Source organism: Capra hircus, chromosome 16, assembly GCF_001704415.2.
Source record: "Capra hircus breed San Clemente chromosome 16, ASM170441v1, whole genome shotgun sequence".
In the NCBI taxonomy this organism is placed as follows: Eukaryota; Metazoa; Chordata; class Mammalia; order Artiodactyla; family Bovidae; genus Capra; species Capra hircus.
In genome coordinates, this window is record NC_030823.1 from 12258410 (window position 1) to 12275527 (window position 17118).

Genomic DNA, 17118 nt, shown 5'->3' on the forward strand with positions numbered 1-17118 from the left:
AGCCATTCTGACTGGTGTGAAATGGTACCTCATTGTGGTTTTGATTTGCATTTCTCTGATAATGAGTGATGTTGAGCATCTTTTCATGTGTTTGTTAGCCATCTGTATGTCTTCTTTGGAGAAATGTCTGTTTAGTTCTTTGGCCCATTTTTTGATTGGGTCGTTTATTTTTCTAGAATTGAGCTGCAAGTGTTGCTTGTATATTTTTGAGGTTAATTCTTTGTCAGTTGCTTCATTTGCTATTATTTACTCTCATTCTGAAGGCTGTCTTTTCACCTTCCTTATAGTTTCCTTTGTTGTGCAGAAACTTTTAAGTTTAATTAGGTCTCATTTGCTTATTTTTGCTTTTATTTCCATTACTCTGGGAGGTGAGTCATAGAGGATCCTGCTGTGATTTATGTCGGAGAGTGTTTTGCCTATGTTTTCCTCTACGACTTTTATAGTTTCTAGTCTTATATTTAGATCTTTAATCCATTTTGAGTTTATTTTTGTGTGCAGTGTTAGAAAGTGTTCTAGTTTCATGCTTTTACAAGTGTTTGACCAATTTTCCCAGCACCACTTGTTAAAGAGATTGTCTTTTCTCCATTGTATATTCTTGCCTCCTTTGTCAAAGATAAGGTGTCCATAGGTGCGTGGATTTATCTATGGGCTTTCTATTTTGTTCTATTGATCTATATTTCTGTCTTTGTTCCAGTATCATACTGTCTTGATGACTGTGGCTTTGTAGTAGAGCCTGAAGTCAGGCAGGTTGATTCCTCCAGTTCCATTCTTCTTTCTCAAGATTGCTTTGGCTATTTGAGGTTTTTTTTACTTCCATACACACTGTGAAATTATTTGTTCTAGTTCTGTGAAAAATACCACTGGTAGCTTGATAACGATTGCATTGAATCTGTAGATTGCTTTTGGTAGCATACTCATTTTCACTATATTGATTCTTCCAATCCATGAACATGATATATTTCTCCATCTATTAGTGTCCTCTTTGATTTCTTTCATCAGTGTTTTATAGTTTTCTATATATAGGTCTTTTGTTTCTTTAGATGGATATATTCCTAAGTATTTAATTCTTTTTATTGCAATGGTGAATGAAATTGTTTCATTAATTTCTCTTTCTGTTTTCTCATTGTTAGTGTATAGGAATGCAAGGGATTTCTCTGTGTTAATTTTATACCCTGAAACTTTACTATATTCATTGATTAGCTCTAGTAATTTTCTGGAGGAGTTTAGGGTTTTCTATGTAGAGGCTTATGTCATCTGCAAACAGTGAGACTTTTACTTCTTCTTTTCCAATCTGGATTCCTTTCATTTCTTTTTCTGCTCTGATTGCTGTGGCCAAATCTTTCAAAACTGTGTTGAATAGTAGTGGTGAGAGTGGACACCCTTGTCTTGTTCTGGACTTTAGTGGAAATGGTTTCAATTTTTCACCATTGAGGATAGTGTTTACTGTTGGTTTGTCGTATATAGCTTTTATTATGTTGAGGTATGTTCCTTCTATTCCTGCTTTCTGGAGGGTTTTTTATCATAAATGAATGTTGAATTTTGTCAACGGCTTTCTCTGCATCTATTGAGATAATCATATGGCTTTTATTTTTCAATTTGTTAATGTGGTGTATTACATTGATTGATTTGCGGAGATTGAAGAATCCTTGCATCCCTGGGATAAAGCCCACTTGGTCATGGTGTATGATCTTTTAATGTGTTGTCTGATTCTGTTCGCTAGAATTTTTTTAAGGATTTTTGCATCTATGTTCATCAGTGATATTGGCATGTAGTTTTCTTTTTTGTGACATCTTTGTCAGGTTTTGGTATTAGGGTGACGGTGGCCTTATAGAATGAGTTTGGAAGTTTATCTTCCTCTGCAATGTTCTGGAAGAGTTTGAGTAGGATAGGTGTTAATTGTTCTCTAAATTTTGGTAGAATTCAACTGTGAAGCCATCTGGTATTTAGAACCCTTTGAAATAATTACTGATGTTAGAAAAGAAAGAGTATCTTATTGTCTCCTGATATGAAGAATGAGAAAAATCAATGAGCTTAGACAATTGATCTGCCACATTTATCCTGTATTCTATTCCTGTAGCCACTTCACAAATTTTGTTATTAAATCATCCCATTTTAATCTATTTCAATTATACATAATTATATTATAATTTCTCATATTATTTAGATGTGTATATATATATATAGTCTTTCTATGATGTATATCCATGGGATATGGTAGATTATATATCTAAAGAGAGAAGTAAATTATTGAAGCACAAATAAAACACTAGAAATTTCAAAATTGGAATAAAGTAGGAAGCTTTGAGTAATGTTAAAAAAAAGGCTAAACAAAATGAAAAGGTGATTGTATAATGTTAAAAATCTAATTTAATTTAATTCTATGATATAAGATTGCCAAATCTTTGGTATCTATGATATTATAGGAACTTGCATTTGAGTAGTTATTTCCCATTGTTTGTGTTTTAGATCTTTGTCTTTCTTCTTCATTTCTGTGAGTAGCATGTGTACACACAACCTTATGAAGACCCACTCACCTACCCACAAACACCCCCCCACACACCATAGCACAACTTAACAGAAGTGAAAAATTCCTGATTGCTTTCTTATAGAATTTTATAAAGTAGGAGTCAAGCTTTGACACATCATTTTATTCTTCAGTTAATCAACTTGGAATCAACAGTTCTCACTGTTTCTTCCTGACCTGCATATAGGTTTCTCAAAAGGCAGGTCAGGTGGTCTGGTATTCCCATCTCTTTCAGAATTGTCCACAGTTTATTGTGATCCACACAGTCAAAGGCTTTGGCATAGTCAATAAAGCATAAATACATGCTTTTTTGAAACTCTCTTGCTTTTTCCATGATCCAGCGGATGTTGGCAATTTGATCTCTGGTTCCTCTGCCTTTTCTAAAACCTGCTTGAACATCAGGAAGTTCACAGTTCACGTATTGCTGAAGCTTGGCTTGGAGAATTTTGAGCATTACTTTACTAGCATGTGAGATGAGTGCAATTGTGCAGTAGTTTGAGCATTTCTTTGCATTTCCTTTCTTTAGGATTGGAATGAAAACTGACCTTTTCCAGTCCTGTGACCACTGCTGAGTTTTCCAAATTTGTGGGCATATTGAGTGCAGCACTTCACAGGATCATCTCTCAGGATTTGAAATAGCTCAACTGGAATTCCATCACCTCCACTAGCTTTCACATTCCAGGATGTCTGGCTCTAGATGAGTGATCACACTATTGTGATTATCTTGGTCGTGGAGGTCTTTTTTGTACAGTTCTCCTGGGTATTCTTGCCACCTCTTCTTAATATCTTCTGCTTTTGTTAGGTCATACCATTGCTGTCCTTTATCAAGCCCATCTTTGAAAGAAATGTTCCCTTGGTATCTCTAATTTTCTTGAAGAAATCTTTCGTCTTTCCCATTCTGTTGTTTGCCTCTATTTCTTTGCATTGATCGCTGAGGAAGGCTTTCTAATCTCTTCTTGCTATTCTTTGGAATTCTGCATTCAGATGCTTATATCTTTCTTTTTCTCCTTCACTTTCCATTTCTCTTCTTTTCACAGCTATTTGTAAAGCCTCCCTAGACAGCCATTTTGTTTTTTTGAATTTCTTTTCCATGGGGATGATCTTGATCCCTGTCTCCTGTACAATGTCATGAACCTCATTCCATAGTTCATCAGGCACTCTATCTATCAGATCTAGGCCCTTAAATCTATTTCTCACTTCCACTGTATAATCATAAGGGATTTGATTTAGGTCATACATGAATGGTCTAGTGATTTTCCCTACTTTCTTCAATTTAAGTCTGGCTTGGCAGTAAGAAGTTCATGATCTGAACCACAGCCAGCTCCTGGTCTTGTTTTGGTTGACTGTATAGAGCTTCTCCATCTCTGGCTGCAAAGAATATAATCAATCTGATTTCAGTGTTGACGATCTGGTGATGCCCATGTGTAGAGTCTTCTCTTGTTTTGTTGGAAGAGGGTGTTTGCTATGACCAGTGCATTTTCTTGGCAAAACTCTGTCATCCTTTGCCCTGCTTCATTCTGTATTCCGAGACCAAATTTGCCTGTTACTCCAGGTGTTTCTTGACTTCATACTTTTCATTCCAGTCCCCTATAATGAAAAGGACATCTTTTTTGGATGTTAGTTCTGAAAGGTCTTGTAGGTCTTCATGGAACCATTCAACTTCAGCTTCTTCAGCATTAATGGTTGGGGCATAGACTTGGATTACCGTGATATTGAATGGTTTGCCTTGGAAACGAACAGAGATCATTCTGTCATTTTTGAGATTGCATCCAAGTATTGCATTTCAGACTCTTTTGTTGACCATGATGGTTACTCCATTTCTTCTGAGGGATTCCTGCCTGCAGTAGTAGATATAATGGTCATCTGAGTTAAATTCACCCATTCTAGTCCATTTTAGTTCACTGATTCCTAGAATGTTAACATTCACTCTTGCCATCTCCTGTTTGACCACTTCCAATTTGCCTTGATTCATGGACCTGAAATTCTAGGTTCCTATGCAATATTGCTCTTTACAGCATCGGACCTTGCTTCTATCACCAGTCACATCCACAGCTGGATATTGTTTTTGCTTTGGCTCCATCCCTTCATTCTTTCTGGAGTTATTTCTCCACTGATCTCCAGTAGCATATTGGGCACCTAATGACCTGTGGAGTTCCTCTTTCAGTAGCCTATCACTTTGCCTTTCATACCGTTCATGGGGTTCTCAAGGCAAGAATACTGAAGTGGTTTGCCATTCCCTTCTCCAGTGGACCATGTTCTGTCAGACCTCTCCACCATGACCCGCCTGTCTTGGGTGGCCCCATGGGCATGGGTTAGTTTCATTGAGTTAGACAGTGAAATTTCAGCATCAGCCCTCCCAGTTAATATTCAGTGTTGATTTCCTTTAGAATTGACAACAGCAAAAAGGGATATGAATGTTATTTTAATTGAACAGCTGTTTACTCATATTTCATTTACCCTAGTTATTTCAGGCATGTCTGGTGATGTGATCTGTAGCCTGTTACAGGTGTGTAACTATGGACTGATGAGCTGACTAGAAGCTTGAGGTTGCTGCAGTTTACTTGGCAAAGTTGCTTAGAATCCCTGAGGCAAAGAACAAATGGACTGAGAATGTGATGTGGGGTGGCAGTGTAGTTCCTCAAAGAGGTACTGGAAGGTTATCTTCTCAATAAGTCAGAGATCTGATATTGCATACAATAAATGACTTCTTTAGAAACATAATTAGCATAAATATTCACAAGAATCTTCCCACTGTCAATGTTTCTTCAAAAATGAATAATAAATCATTTATTAAGAATAAATAACTCAACCCAAGTATACCTCTAAATATCTGCCAGTTACATAAACACACAGATACACACACACACACATGAACACACACAATTTTATGCTTCCCTGGTGGCTCAGAATCCACCAGGTAAGGAATCTGCCAATGCTGGAAACTTGGGCTTGATCTCTGGGTAGACAAGATCACCTAGAGAAGACAATGGCAACCCACTCCAGTATTCTTGTATATATATATGTATATGTATATGTGTATATATATATATAGGCACATTATTTAGTTGCTCAGTCGTGTCTGACTCTTTATGACCCCGTGGACTATAGCCCACAAGTCTCCTCTGTCCATGGGATTTCCCAGGCAAGAATATTGGAATGGGGTACCATTTCCTCCTCCAGGGGATCTTCCCAACCCAGGGATCAAACCCACGCATCACCTGCATCAGTAGGTGGGCTTTTTACCACTGAGCCACCCGAGAAGCCAATATGCGTGTATATATATGTATATATATATACACACACTCACACATGTACATGCATGCAAATATATGTTATATGTGCCTATCTATATTTAGGACTTCCCTGCTGTCTCAGGGGTAAAGAATCTACCTGCAGTGCCAGAGATGCTGGTTCAATTCCTGGGTCAGGAAGATCCCCTAGAGAAAGAAAAGACAACCCACTCCAGTATTCTTGACTAGAAATCCAATGGAGAGAGGAGCCTGGTAGGCTACAGTCCATGGGATATCAGGAGTTGGTCACGACAGGAACTAAACTACCACCACCACCTATATTAGATACTGAAAACATAAAATACAGATCATTAAGATTTATCCTTTTTCTATTAAAATTGTTTGGAATTGTTTATAGTGGTTAAAAAAAAGCTTGTGAATCTCATCATTTAGGTATGAAATAAAAATTACTTTTTTCTTAAATTTTAAGCAACATCTATTAATATTTTTTAGATATTCTATAGTTCAGAAGTATCTTTGTGCACTATTTAACCAGGCAGTTAGATTCAGAAACTATTTCTGTACAAACAAAAGTGACAAAATTCTTCTCCTGGTTGAGAATATTGTTATATGTTTCTGAAGTATTATAAATACAAAAAGTGTGATAATGTTATAATATTACCAATTAACTTAAAAAATAAAGTGACATTTTAAATTTAGCTTTGGTCTCCTTTCTGGCCTCCATAATTCCCTAATTTTTTCTATTCAGCTTTAGTGTATATTCTTTTAGCAGATCTGTAAGAATCAGGAAATAGAAAAAAATACAGACATATGTATATGATCCATAGCAATATAATATATTAAACTATATAATTCACATATATAATATATAACATAAACATGCATTATATATTATATAAATATGATGATAATTTACATATATGTTATTTGAAAAATTGGTCCTCTCCTTAAGTAATTTATAGAATAATAGTGGGATAGCCATTAATGTATAATTCCATAAAACTCGTATATTGATGCCTTTATATGTGCTACTAAATAAATTACCACTGTTCTGAATTTATGTACGAGATCAAAAATGGAATCTGTGATTCAGTCAAGGTACAGGTGAGATCAGAGAACTGAATAAGAGTTGATTAGACAAAGAGAAAAATAAATTTTATTTATAATGAATGAGGCTATATAGTTAAGGCCTTGACACTTGCAATATTTGGTGGTAAAGAACCCACCTGCCAATGCAGGAGACCTAAGAGATGCGGGTTAAATCCCTGGGCCAGGAAGATCCCCTGAGAAGGAAATGGTGACCCACGCCAGTACTCTTGCTGGAGAATCCCATAGTCAGAGGAGCCTTGTGGGCTATGATCCCTAGGGTGGATACGACTGAAGTGACTTAGGATGGATGGAAAGGAATTTCAGAGTGGCTGGAATGCTGAGATAAGAGGAAGGGAGGAATAAAATGCCATTCATATGAAGGGATAAAACTGTGGAGGACATAAAAAGCATATATGCATTTTTAAAATCTCTATCACAATCATAATGAATAACTTGATGCATTTTATGGTGGACATGGACAGAGGGCTGCATGAATTTATTCATGTATTTCTGTTTTGTTTATGGTGGAAAATGGACTAGAGAAAAATCAGATTAAGTTGCTATGGAAACAATCTAAGGAAGAATCAACGCTAGGTTGGATTAAATGGTGGTAGAGGCAGATAGAACATAAAGTTGAGTTTTATTTGGGATACAGAGATGGAGCTTCACTGTATATAAGATGTGAGGCATGATCAATGAGTGGATACTGGCAAAGTTTATCTACAAAGATTGTTCAACTTATTTTTTTCTCCATAAAATTATCCAGCTCAAAAGCCAACTTTGGTTGAATTCAGTAATCAAATGTGTCAGTGCCTTCATAAAGACAGCTGAGTATCAGAGCAGAAAAACCATATAGCTCTGCTGACTCTTGACTTGAAAGAAATGATCACATACTCATGAGCATTTAATGCAGGTTAGTAACAGTACTTAATTTCTCTTTTAATCTCTGAAAATGCTGTTCTATTATCTATACTTCTCCCTAGAATGAACCCCCCTCCCACCCTTGAAAACCCCAGCTGAAGACAGTCATCTTCAAATAGATTTAAGGGTGAGTATAAATGGGATGCACTCATCTTTCAACCATCAAATTCTGTTTTCTGCATCTGTAAGGGTTTTCTCTTCTCTCCTGTTTTTATAGATGAAAAAAGTGAAGTTAACCTCTCCAATTATCCCCTCTTCTCTTTCCTTATGAATGTCAGTTTTGCATTTATTATTATTCTTTCACATAGCAAATTTTTTTACCTTCATTAGATCATGCATATTTGCATAAAGTAACTTTCATCTTTTAAACAGTCTTTTCTTTAACTCCACCTTTTCTCCCAACTATTATTCCTCTATTCCCTTTCCTAAGCAAATCTCAAAACAATTTTTTACACTCATTGTCTTCACTTTCTCATTTATCAGTTATTCTTTACCCTATTCCAACCTAATGATGAAAGGGTGATGGTTAAAGTAAACAATGACCTATAAGGTGGCAAATCCAAGAGCCACTTTTCTGTCTTCACTTCATTCAATATCTCCACAGTATTTAACATTGCTGATCACAGTCTCTCTTTATGATATACTTGAATCTCTTTGCTACTATGATAGACTCAATAATTGTGCCATCCAATGATACATATATCTCAATCCCAGGGTTTCTGAATATGTTAAATCACGCAGCAAATATGACATTGTTAATGTGATTAGGATAACGATCTTGCAATGGGTAAATTCTCTTGGATTATCTGAGTACAGCTGATATAAACATAAATGCCCTTGTAAAAGATTTTCAGGAGAGTCACAGCAAATGTGACCAGGAAGCAGAGGTGACAGTGACTGGGGACATGAGTCAATGATGTAGGAAGCCTCTTGAAGCTAGAAAAGGAAATAACTTCTTACCTTGAAAGCAGCCCTTGCCACCCATTTAATTTTGTTTTCGTTCAGTTCATATTTATTATGTGATGAGCATGATGCCTGTTATCTGAAATAGATAAATGGTATGGACCCTACTGTAGAGGTGTCACAGCCTACATAGGTTGACAAACAGGCAAATTAGGGTTACAGTACAGTAAGAACATAGGGAAACACAGGCTCTTATGGAAACACAGAAGAGGTCATGTAAATCAGATGGGGGCAAGCCCACACAGGTTTTTCAGGAGAGGTGATGTTTGGACTGATTTTGTAGACAAATAGAAGTTAAGACAACAAGCAAGCAGGGAAAAGAACTTTCCAGCTCTGCTCACCCATGTGAGACTCATCATTTCCAGAAATGTAAAATAATTAATTTGTGTGACTTTAAGGCACTAGTTCAGTTCAGTTCAGTCGCTCAGTTGTGTCCGACTCTTTGTGACCCCATGAATCACAGCATGCCAGGCCTCCCTGTCCATCACTAACTCCTGGAGTTCACTCAAACTCATGTCCATCAAGTTGGTGATGCCATCCAGCCATCTCATCCTCTGTTGTCCCCTTCTCCTCCTGGCCCAAATCCCTCCCATCATCAGTCTTTTCCAATGAGTCAACTCTTTGCATGAGGAGGCCAAAGTATTAGAGTTTCAGCTTTAGCATCATTCCTTCAAAGAACACCCAGGACTGATCTCCTTTAGAATGGACTGGTTGGATCTCCTTGCAGTCCAAGGGACTCTCAAGAGTCTTCTCCAAAACCACAGTTCAAAAGCATCAATCCTTCGGTGCTCAGCTTTCTTCACAGTCCAACTGTCACATCCATACATGACCACTGGAAAAACCATAGCCTTGACTAGATGTACCTATGTTGGCAAAGTAATATCTCTGCTTTTCAATATGCTATCTAGGTTTGTCATAACTTTCCTTCCAAGGAGTAAATGTCTTTTAATTTCATGGCTGCAATCACCATCTGCAGTAAGGCACTAAAGTTATGCTAATTTATTACAAAAACAATAGGAAGCTAATGCAGTTGCAGTTATGACACCTGATATTCTTTTTAAAATAATCATATTGATCAATCTTTGCCAGTTCTACTACCTCCTCCTGAAATAAATTTTGAGGCTTGGTTTTGAGTCTTTATCTATTCACTGTCTGTGTGCTTTCCTTCAGTACAGTTCAGTTCAGTTGCTCAGTCATGTCCGACTCTTTGTGACCCCATGGACTGTAGCATGCCAGGCTTCCCTGTCCATCACCAACTCCTGGAACTTGCTCAAACTCATGTCCATCAAGTCTGTGATGCCATGCAACCATCTCATCCTCTGTCATCCCTTTCTTCTCCTGCCTTCAAACTTTCCCAGCATCAGGGTCTTTTTGAATGAGTCAATTCTTTGCATCAGGTGGCCAAAGTACTGGAGTTTCAGCCTCAGCATCAGTCCTTCCAATGAATATTCAGGACCGATTTCCTTTAGGATTGACTGGTTGGATCTTCTTGCAGTCCAAGGGACTCTTAAGAGTCTTCTCCAACACCACATTTCAAAAACATCAGTTCCTCGGTGCTCAGCTTTCTTTATAGTCCAACTCTCACATCCATACTTAACTACTGGAAAAGCCATAGCTTTGACTAGATGGACCTTTGCTAGCAATGTAATATCTCTTCATTTTAATATGCTGTCTAGGTTGGCCATAGCTTTTCTTCCAAGGAGCAAACATCTTTTAATTTCATGGCTGCAGTCACCTTCTGCAGTGATTTTGGTGCCCAAGGAAATAAAGTCTGTCACTGTTTCCATTGCTTCCCCATCTTTTTGCCTATTTGCCATGAAGTGGTGGGACCAAATGCATGATCTTAGTTTTTTGAATATTGAGTTTTAAGCCAGTTCCCCCCCACCCCCCGCCACTCTCCTCTTTCACTCACCAAGAGGCTCTTTAGTTCCTCTTCACTTGCTGCCATAAGGGTGGTGTCATCTGCATATCTGAGGGTATTGATATTTCTCCCGACAATCTTGATTCCAGCTTGTGGAAAATTTATTAATTTTTTTTGCATTTTTCTTTTTCCCTTATTTTTTTTCTGCAATCCAGTTGTCACAAAGGGATTTTAAACAGAATGATTTTACTTCTAGAATAAAACTCTTTCATTGTTTTCTCATCATTAAACCAAATCTTTTCACTATTGCCTATAAGGTCCTACAAAGTTTCACTTTAAACACTGAATGACAAGATTGTAGAAGATGATGCTGGAAATGTAGGCATCACATGAGGGGTCCTTGATGCCTTATTAAAGAATTTGAGCTTTTCTCTTGTGGTTGAAAATTTAGTCATAAAAGAACTTAACAGAACTGATGTCAGATTTGCCTTTTTGAATGACTGTGATGTTGATAAGGAGAATTACTGAAATGAGAAAATATTAATATACAAATTCCATGGAACCTGATGGGGACAGTGGGACCAACAGGTGGAAGCTTATAGATGCCCAGTGAGCTCAACCACTTTCTTGTCCTAATATTGTTCCTCAAAGTTATATGGTCCTCTTATTTGTACACCTGGAAATTTAGAGTTCAAAATAACCCTAGTGGTAACTAGATGATACATTTATTTTATAAATGAGAAAACTAGATACTGAGGATTTAGGAGGCATTCCTGAAACTGTGCACCTACAGTAAAGACAGGTGCAATTTTGCATTTGTACATGTATATGTATAATTTTATATGTCTATAATTTTATTGATCATTAGAGTATATAAGACTCATTTATGTCTTATAAAAGATTTTTTAACATCCTGAGATAACAACTAAGCAGTTATTATTTTCCTCATTATTAGGAGAGGTAAGTAAAGTCAAGAGTCTTGCCTAAGTGATTAAGCAAATAGCAGAAGTAAAAAATTAGATTTAGCCTTCCAGATTATTATTCTTTTTCATTTTCTACAGTACTGTGTGACAAGTGCCACCAGACTCCAAATATCAGATGTGATTTCAGTCTCCTTCTCAACCTTAGAAGGAACCCCAAACATCTCAAGAAAGACACCCTAGTAATAGGTAGGAAAGAACTAGGCTCATTAACTCATGTTTTACTGATGTGGAAGCATATTTTGCATTACAATTAAACTCAAATGCCACTACTTCATTTAACATTTTTTCTTCAGGCAGGAAATTTAAATGTCTATTAATGATATAATAAAAAAGAACAATTGCTTTTATGTTTAATAAGTACTATCTATAATATTTTATTTATATAGTATTATGCTTTCCATTTTAAGCTCTCAGATATAAAATAATTCTCATTTATATTAGTATTCCTCAGATAGTCTTTTAAGAGAGGAGTCCTAGGGAGGTTGGAGTCAGTCCTCAGATCTTGAATACCGAGTAGAGTTAGTGCAGCAGTGCTCACATTAGCTGCTTTAAACTGGCTTGGCAGTAAAATACCTGACTAGCATTGTGGGTATTTAGGAGAGTTTGTGTCTCTGCCTTCTAAGGAAAAAAAAATGTTCCTTGTTCATTTATTCAGGATTATTTATTCAGAAGCAGTTAATCATAGTGAGTTGGAACAAAGATTCTCTCAAAACCTCTTCTGCAGCTTTTAGACACGTAACACTGAATAAGTACTTGTGTGACTCAGTTTTCTCATCTCGAACCCTCCTCTCGGGGCAGTTGTATTAAATGAACAAGCAGATTTTATAGGACGTTTAACATGAAAATATGGATTTGTAAAGCACCCAGGAAATATGTTAGCCATATTATCTTTTGTAAAAGAATTAAAGCGGACATAATAGAGGTGTGGCCCTCCCCTTTTTCCACAACCCAAGCCCTCTTTTTGTTTGTCTGGTGTTTTGCTACCTGTCCCTCCCTGAACCTTGAGGAAAAGACAAACTACAAGGCTTATAAAGACAGCTCTCAAAGGAACTGTTTCCGGATAGCACCAATAATCCCAGGCATGCACAGGGCACAAAGCAATCTGAACATTTCCAGCACTTACAGACAAGGGACACTGCAGCCTGCTTCAAACCATAATGAAACATATTCTCACTTTCTTGCCCAATAAAACTTCAAACATGCTTTGCCTCAGGAAATTACCTGGTCTTTTCCTGCTTTTTGATGTATATCAGGTCAATTACCCATTAAGCTCAATTTGAGTAACAGAAGATATCTTTCTTCTTGACACCTTCCATGAGAAAGTACACTAAAAGTAGGCATTTCAATTATTTTCTTCACTGTTATACCCCCAGACCCTGGAACACTGGTTAGCATGCAGAATATGCTCACTTTTTGTTCATTGAATGAAGGGACGAGTATCTATATTGTGTCAGGAAATTAGGTAGTCAGTGGTGATATAATAATCAACAGGGCTAATAAAACCTTTCCCTCAAGGATTTTACCTCTAGTCACGTAGACAAACAAATAAACAACCAATTGCTGGCCCTAATGGTAAGAGCTTCAGCTGAGATCATCCACCATTAGGGGTGTGTGTGTGTGCGTGTGTGTGTGTGTGTGTGTGTGTGTGTGTGTGTGTGTGTGTGTGAGAGAGAGAGAGAGAGAGAGAGAGAGAGAGAGTGAGAGAGAGAGGGAGGGAGATTGTAAAGTATACTCACTGCCTAAGGATGCTGTCCACTGCCCAAGTCACATGCCCACAAGAGTTTGATTATGTAGGAGACATCATTATAAAATCTCACAAGCATATCATATGAGCTTATATGGAATTCTGGAAGACATCACATCCTAGAAGGGATACAAATAAAAAACATACACAGGAATAGCATACAAGAACCATTAACAAATCCTTTGAATGTGAAGCATGAGTAGTAATCAAACAACAAAGAGATGAACCAAAAGAAAGATATTCCAAGCAGGTGCAGTAATAACATGGCAAATAAAGTTTATCATCTCTTTCCCACCACTTAGCTGGATTTTCTTGAAACAGCAGAGAGATTGGAAGATCATGTTCAGTTGACAGAAAATAGACCATGTATAATGAGGGAGAGAGAGGAGGTGAGAGGTAAGACGCTTCTAGAACTTAATGCATTATATTCCATGTTAAGTAATTCAGGCTTAAAGTTCATTGCAAAATGCAAAACAAAAATCCAAAACAAAAAGAGAACAAAAAACTGAATATTCAAAGGTGCACCATTGTTGGATTTTTTCTTTTGAAAACTAATCAGGGCTGCAGTGCAGAAAATGGATTTTAATTGGAAAAACCTGAGGCAAAGAGAACGATTAGGAAGTTTGTGAAAAATTCATGATGCTGAAATAGAGTAGAAATTTAAATGAAAGAGAGGGAATGGGTGGATTCAAGAGTTATTTAGGAGATACAATTGACAAAAAGCTTTTAAAACATTTTGACCACTGGCTAAAATAGAAAATATGTTTAGCCTCACTTGTCATTATACCCACACACACACTCTCACACACTCACACACACACCCACACACCCACACACGTATATCTGAAAAGTGTGGTTTCAGAGAATACTATGCACTATTGGTTCTGACATTTGCTGTTTTATTTTTTATTAAAAACATTATTTTATGTTGACGTATGGCAGAAACCAACACAATATTGGAAAACAACTATCCTTCAATTAAAATAAATGAACAAGAAACATATTATTTTATTAATTAACAAGATCAATCTTTTTTAATGTTAAGCAACATTAAATTAGGGCATGGTCTGTGTTGGCCAGGGGAAAATTGGTTTTAAAAGGCTGAAAACAGTGGAGTAGAGAGCGTTTTAAGGATGGTTCCATTTTTGTTAATGTAAGCTAAACAGTAGCACTAAAGAGAGGGATTTTCAAATGATAAAACAGGGGGGCACATGCCATGAAAGGCCACTAGAGGAGATGACTTGAAAACAAGAGGAGTGTCCCTAGTAGTGCCCTATGAACTTTAAGGCCAGAGCCTTTAGTTGTTCCCACAAAGTTCTATTCAACCTCTTTTCTTTCTTACAAACTAATTCTAGACACTTAGTCCTTTGTAGTTATCCTTTGGGTCATATAGCACAGAGAAGGTCACTAAGCAGAGATGTCAAAATTATTGATTGGCTCATTTGTCATCCTACTTGTCAACTACCTATAGGTATCTGTGTATGAGATATCCAATATAATCACATGTATCAATTATATAAATGCAAATTTGTACATATATCCATCTATCATGTGTACATATATCTATATCAGTATCTTGTATTTATTAACTGATCTTATTTTTAGCATAAGATTTTTTTAAACAAAGATTTTAGGTTTTTAGGATAGTTTTAGGTTCACAGCAAACTTGAGAGGAAGTTGCAGAGATTTCCCATATACCCCCCTACCCCTACACATGCACAGTCTCCCCCATTATCAACACCCCCAACAGTTGCTACATTTGCTATAGTAGATGAACCTATGGTTACACATCATAATCACCCAGAGTCCTTAGTTTACATTATGGTTCAGTCTTGGTGTAGTACATTTGATGTGTTTGGACAAATGTATAATGACATGTATCCACCATTATAGTATCATACAGAATGTTTCCACTGCCCTAAAAAATCCTCTGTGCTCCACCTGCTTATTCCCTCTTCTACTATACCTCACATCTTCTGGCGACTACTGATCTTTTTACTGTGTCCATAGTTTTGCCATTTTTCAGTTCAATTCAGTTGCTCTGTCATGTTCGACTCTTTGCGACCCCGTGGACTGCAACACACGAGGCTTCCCTGTCCTTCACCAATGGCTGGAGCTTGCTCAAACTCATGTCCATCAAGTCAGCGATGCCATCCAACCATCTCATTCTCTGTCATCCCTTTTTCCTCCTGCCTTCAATCTTTCCAAGTATCAGGGTCTTTTCCAGTGAGACAGTTCTTCGCATTAGGTGGCCAAAGTATTGGAGCTTCAGTTTCAGCATCAGTCCTTCCAGTGAATATTCAGGACTGATTTCCTTCAGGATTGACTGGTTTGACCTCCTTGCAGTCCAAAGGACTCTCAAGAGTCTTCTCCAACCCCACAGTTCAAAAGCATCAATTCTTCGGCACTCAGCTTTCTTTATAGTCCAACTCTCACATCTATATATGACTACTGGAAAAACCATAGCTAAGACAGACATTTGTTGCCTTTTCTAGAATGTCTTATAGTTGGAATCATACAATAACTAGTCTTTACAAATATGACTTCCTTCACTTAGAGTTCCTTCATGTCTTTTAATTGCTGTATGACTCATTTTTTCATTTTCTTTTATTCCTCCCTTGATCTCTTCATAATGTTCCAGTGCCTGAATTTATCACAGTTCACTTTTCTATTCACCCACTGAAGGACCTTGTGGTTGTTTCTAAGTTTTGGCAATTATGAAGAAATCTGCTATAAACATCTGCATGCAGGAGTTTGTGTTGGACATATATTTTAACTCCTTTGGAATGTGATAGGTAGGGTATATGGCAAAGTGAAAGTGAAAGTGAAGTCGCTCAGTCACGTCCGACCCTTTGCGACCCCATGAACTGTAGCTTATCAGGCTCACTCCGTCCAGGCAAGAGTGCTGGAGTGGGTTGCCATTTCCTTCTCCAGGGGATCTTCCCAACCCAGGAATCGAACCTGGGTCTCCCGCATTACAGGCAGACGCTTTACCGCCTGAGCCACCAGGGAAGCCCAGGGTATATGGCAAGAGCATGTATAATTTTGTAAGAAACCTCAAAACTGTCTTCCAAAGTGGCTGTACCGTTTTGCATTCCCACCTTGTTTTACACCTTCACGAGCATTTTGTGGTGTCAGTGTTTTTGATTTTTAGCCATTCTCAAACATGTAGAGTGGTATTTCGTTGTTGTTTTAATTTGCATTTCCCTGATGACATACAATGTAGAGCATCTTTTCATATTTTTATTTGCAATCTGTATATCTTTTTTTAACGTGTCCAAGTCTTCAGCCAATTTTTAAGTGGGTTTTTTATCTCCTTATTTTCAAGTTTTAAGACTTCTTTATATATTTTGGAGAATGATCCTGTATCAGATGTATCTCTTGTAAATATTTCTCCCAGTCCGTGACTTGTCTTCTCATTCCCTTGAAATTGTCTTTTGCAAAGCAGAAGTTCCTGATTTTAATAAAGTTCAGCTAATTAATTACTTCTTTCATGAATCATGGCTACTATGTTGTATCTAAATATTTATCACAAAAATCTATGGTCATCTAGATTTTCTCCTTTGTTATCATATAAGAGTTTTATAATTTTATGTTTCACATTTAAGTTTGTGATTCATTGTGAATCTTTGTCAAGCCTGTAAATCTGTATAAGTTCATATGTGTGTGTGTGTAGTCATGCATGTCACCATTTTCAACAAATGGTGATAGGAAAACTGTCTTTGTTCCATAAAGGCTTTGTTCTGTCTTTATTCATTTGTCAAAGATCAGTTGACTGTATA

The 17118-nt window shown here is 37.1% G+C and overlaps 1 non-coding gene across 1 annotated transcript; it reads right to left on the minus strand.

Annotated features, from left to right (window-relative positions):
- On the minus strand, positions 16277-16348 carry TRNAY-GUA. The gene has a single exon. It is a non-coding gene; the product is annotated as a tRNA-Tyr (tRNA).